Source organism: Fukomys damarensis, unplaced genomic scaffold (genome assembly GCF_012274545.1).
Source record: "Fukomys damarensis isolate Sample0158 unplaced genomic scaffold, DMR_v1.0_HiC HiC_scaffold_3, whole genome shotgun sequence".
NCBI lineage: Eukaryota > Metazoa > Chordata > Mammalia > Rodentia > Bathyergidae > Fukomys > Fukomys damarensis.
The window spans coordinates 33,125,401-33,130,498 of NW_022900915.1; the positions used below are offsets into that span (position 1 = coordinate 33,125,401).

At 42.0% G+C, this 5,098-nt stretch overlaps 1 long non-coding RNA gene across 1 annotated transcript in view; it reads right to left on the reverse strand.

Annotated features, from left to right (window-relative positions):
• LOC104871339 overlaps positions 1–5,092 on the reverse strand; it is a 6,362-nt gene extending 1,270 nt beyond the window's left edge. The window contains exons 1-2 of the long non-coding RNA XR_782847.2: positions 3,942–5,092; positions 358–540 (exon numbers count right to left, since the gene is read on the reverse strand). This is a non-coding gene — a long non-coding RNA (uncharacterized LOC104871339). The remainder of the gene's footprint in view (positions 1–357; positions 541–3,941) is intronic.
• Between the last annotated feature and the right edge of the window lie 6 nt (positions 5,093–5,098).

Below are 5,098 nucleotides of genomic sequence, written 5' to 3' on the forward strand. Positions count from 1 at the left end.
GTGTGCTGTGTGTGTGTGTGTGTGTGTGTGTGTGTGTGTGTGTGTGTGTGTGTGTGTTAGTTTCCATATATCTGAGAGAACATGTGATCTTCTCTTGTGTATCTGGCTTATATTGCTAACCATGACATCTTCTGACTCCACTCATTTTTCAGAAAACAGCAGGATTTCATTCTTTATGGCTAAACAATATTCCACTATGTACAACTACTTTATAGAACTGTGTCAGAGAGAATCTCTACCCAAACCTTCCCTGGCTTTCCATCTCACCCAAATCCAAAGTCCTTATTGCTGTCTAGAGTCACACATGATCTGGGCCTGAAGCACTGATGCAGTAACTTCTTCGCATTCCCCACTTACGGTTCCTGTTTCATCCACTTGGCTCTTCTTGTTGTTCCTCAAACTGAGCATGTTCCTGCTTCAGCTTCTTTGCACTTATTCTTTCATCCTGGAAAATTCTACCTTCAGGTTCACTTCTTCTTTGTCTCTCCTCCCCGCTCCCCCTTCTTCAGAAAAACTTGTTGAGAGAAAGATAGCTTCTATCTAAGACAAACAAAAGGAGGACAGGAAAATGGGTTTCCCACTCACTAAACTTCTCAAAGGTGTTTTATGGGACAAAGTCATAAGGTGAGGTGGATTCAAGGTGGGACAAAACTATAGTCAACTAGTAAGATTACAAGTACAGTTGCTTAGATCTTATTGATCCAATGAGAAATCACAAGGTGGACAAAATATGAACAACCAATAAAATGATGACAAATACAGTCACTTAAGTAATAATGATTAAATGGGGATCCAATGGGGAAACAAGTCACTTAGCAAGCAAACAAGGAATGAGCAAGGATTTTCAGTGGAAAGGGGTGGGTCAGTGAACTTTCTTGGAAGGTCTTGCTTCCCCACCCAGATGATTGATCCCTATTTAGAATATCAGTCACTGCTATTCACCCTACATGGGTGTGGTAGTTTATCTCCTTTTACAATGCTGGCCTTCAGTGAAGGTGTCTTGATTGTCCTCCCTGTTGGCTCCTTGCTGCCCTCCCTGTTGGCTCCTCAAGGGCCAGTCCTGTATAACTGCCTACAAGATATCTAATTAACTTACCTATCTATAATATTCCCCCTCCGAAGAAGTCGTCCTAACTGCTGTGAGTGGCAGAGGGTGAAGACCGTTCCGGCTACTTCAGGCTGAAGAGGGTCAGGTTCATTCTTGACCCCTCTATCTCTTTTAGGTTTCTTCTCAAGCATTACCCTATTCATCACCTTCTCTACCTTCAGTAAATCAGTGTTTGCTGCACATACTAATTTAATGTTACTTCAACCAATAAATGTCCTATCAGCATTTAAGATAGTTTGCAAATTATAACAACAAACCTATTATCTAATATTCATTGAAGTCTTCTATGCGGCATGAATTTTACTTTCCCTTGCTGGTGGCAATCCATCTTGATGTAATAGATCCCATGCAGTGGATCTTAGCTCAGAAAAAAATGTCAGACAAGAATTCTTCCTTGACCAGGAAGCCAGAAGTTACCCTTCATTCTTCTGTGTTCCTTTAGTGATCAGTTTGCAACACTTACTTTCTACTTGTGGAATTTTCTTTCAATCAGGATCTTCTCTTAAATACAATAAAATATCTGCATCAGAGAACATATATATCTAAAACAGCTGTCTACGAGACAGAGTCTATAAATCCACTGCAAATATTTAGGAAAGTTACATTTGTTCTTTCAAGTTGTATAAATCATATTGGGATCAAATTTCAGAACTGAAAATATCAGTATTTTACAGACAGGTAGAAGATGAAAATGTAAATGATAAGCTACAAAAGTCAATTAAATGCATCATTAAACAACTATAGATGTAAGGCCAAATGTTTAGAGTTATCTCCAGGTTATCACTATGATAAGCATGACATAAAGGGTTCTGGTAAGAGGTGGTTATTTCTCCTTCAATATCTATGGTAATCTTGTATTTCTTTGTGTTCTCAGTGCTGCTGTTTTACCATGTCATAGAAAACTGGTCACAAAGTATTCTTCCTATGTTGAAAGAGTAAGACTTCTGGGTTTTGCAGGGTTTTGGGGGGCTTTGAGAGTAACTCTGTATTTGAAATGATTTTTGTTGTATTGGAATTAGCTTCATTTGCTGGTTGAAAAAGAATTTGCCTTAGGCTTTTGCAAATGGTCCCCATATTGATTTAATAAAGGGACAGAGGCAAATTTAGAGCGAAAGCCTCTAATAACAGTGTGTGGTTCCCTTTGCAAGACTAGCAAGACCCTGAATAGCCAAATCCATATGAAGGATTCTATTGGTTAAATTCAGATTTTCAGTTTTTACAAGTCCATTAGATAATACTCTCAAGCAGTGGTGGTGAACTTATGGCACGTGTGCTGTAGTGAGCTATTTGTATCATTGGTTTGCCATCACTTCTCTAGAAAAGGGATATCATTTAACCAAACTATGAAATTCAGACTGAAGGTTTTCATTAAACTTTCAAAAATTTAATGGAAACTTTTAAAATGAAAGGCAAGGACTGGACTGGAGAAAATGGAAGACAAGAAAGAAAATGGGAATGAAGAAGATGATAGGCCAAAGGAAATGCAGCCATTTCTACCCCTACTGAGGGTGCGATGCTAGTATGATAGGAGACACAGTCAGCTTTTCTTCATCTGTGTTCTTCATAGCCTTTGTGGCTACATTTGCAGTTAGGATCCTGTTCTAACATGGACTTTGCTTTAGCAATTGTAGTAGTCAGTTTTCCCATCACGTACAAAATATCGGATACTTGCAATTTAAAGTAGGAAAGGTTTGTTTTTGGCTTACAGTTTCAGAGGTCACAGTCCGGGGTTTACTGGATGCAAGGCAGAAGTGAAGGGCATGATGGAGCACAGTTGCTCTCCACAGTGCCAGCAAGAGAAATACCCCCAAAGAGATGCTCCCAGCAACACATGCCCTCCAACGAGACTCCACCTTCTAACAGCACCTTAAGCTACAAACACCAGATGAGTAGAGCACTCCCCTAAATCCTCTCTTCCAGTCTCTTGCCATGTGACAATCAAGCTTAACAACCACAGCAATCCAGATGCTCCCCCTTTTGTTTCTCACAGGCTTTCTGGCTAACTCAGGGATGAGATAGGGTTGGTGGGAACAAAGCTAAAGGAAAATCATGGTCCATTAAGCTTGTAGGACTGTTTTGCTCTCTAATGATTGAAACTCCAAAGGAAAACTTTCGTCAGCCTACAATTAAAACCAACCTTATTATTGTTGCACTTTTACTTATACTTTCTATTTTGAAATACAGACGTCTAAGAAGTTCCAAATATACTGCAGAACTTCTCCATGTGAACTTCACACAATGAAACCCAATGGCATCTTCATACATAACTACAGTACACCTTCAAACTAAGAAATTGCCATTGATGTAACACTGAACCTATTTGAATTTCAACAGATTTTATAGCTACTCATGTGTGTATGTCTATATGTGTGTGTAGTTCTATGCAGTATTATATGTATGTATAGTTCTATTCCACACATATGTAGCAAAGATTCTTATAACCACTTCAGCCAAGACGCAGATCTGTCTCATATCACAAAGGAGCCTCCTGAAATCTTCCTTCATGTCTGCCCCACGGGTGACTCCTGGCAACCACCATCTGTTCCCCATCTCCATAATCTTGTAGTTTCAAGAATGTTATTTAAATACAGCCCACAGTCTGACAACACTCCTTGTCTCTTTTTCCAAAGCACAGTGTTCATAAACTTGGGAAATACTGTCTCTCTCTACCAAATGACAATAATATCAACCATATGCAGGGCACTAAATCAAGTTGGTTTTCTCCTTAATTTTCAAAATAGTCCTGTAAGGCAAATATTAGTAAATCACATCACTCATGTGTAAAAATGCTCTGAATGGCTCCCCATTTTATTTCTAGGAGCCTTAAACTTACTATGACTACAGGACCCGTTCCATTTGTTCCATCTCTTACCACCCGCCCCGCAGCTGTGGGATGGTCTTCATCTGTCCTTGAACATGCCAACATGGCAATTCCTGCCTCCAGCTCCTTACACCTGCCGTTCCTTCCTCAGGTCCTTCCATGGCCCTTCATCCTCTTGAAGTTCCAACTCAGAGTTTGTTCTCTCAGATATGCTCTTCTTGAACGCAGAAGGTAAAACAAACCAAAACGACCTTCTCCCAAACTCCTCCATAGAGTCGCCAGATTCAACAAGTAAAAGCATAAGACATTCAATCAAACTGGATTTCAGATAAACGGCTTTCGTGTAAATATGTTCCATGGAATTTATGGGGTATACTATTGTTGTGCATGTGACATTCAGATTTAACTGGGTGTCCCCCTTCTTACCCAGCGACCCTTCCTCTATAGCCACTCTGTTACTTCCCCTAGTCAGCTCCAAGAAGCTTCATGTGGGTGACGCCTGCTTTCTTGTCCACAACTATTTCCAGAGCCTATCGCGGTACCCGACACGTAGTAGGTGCACAACAAATGGGGCATACTGCTAGCCAGAAGAGACTGCGCAGACTGTATTCAGACTTTTTACCCGTGTCCAGGGGTGCCTACCTTTCTGCAGGCTCTACTATAGAAGCAAAAGACCCTGGATAGTAGATGTGGGGAGAAGCAGTCTCAAAGAGCTAAAAAGCTTTTCTTCTTTTGCCTTGCAACAAAGCAAATAGATTAGGCCAAGAAAATATGTACGTGTGCGGAAAGAATGGCCTTCTGTGCCAAATGAGACCAGTGGCTGTGCGCGCCTCTCCCATCTTCATCCTCCTCAAACTTCTTGCAACTTCAGGGCTGGCTTTACTGCCAGGCTCTGGAAGCTGCTAGATCCTGGTTATAAACAAAGTCAACAGGGGACATGCTAGGGCAGAGCGTGGACGGCTGAAGGAAGAGGAAGGCGGAAGAAATCAAACTCCTCTTGGGTTCCCGCGCGCACGAGGGGCGGGCCCAGACAGCTGTGTCGGCCTTGGATTTTGGGCGCTGGGGGTTCAGCGCTCCCCGCGGACGCTCCGCACCCTGCGGGACCCACCCGGGACTCACAATCCTCTCCGACGCGCTTCATCCGGCCTCATCTGCAGGCCGCCCAGGGC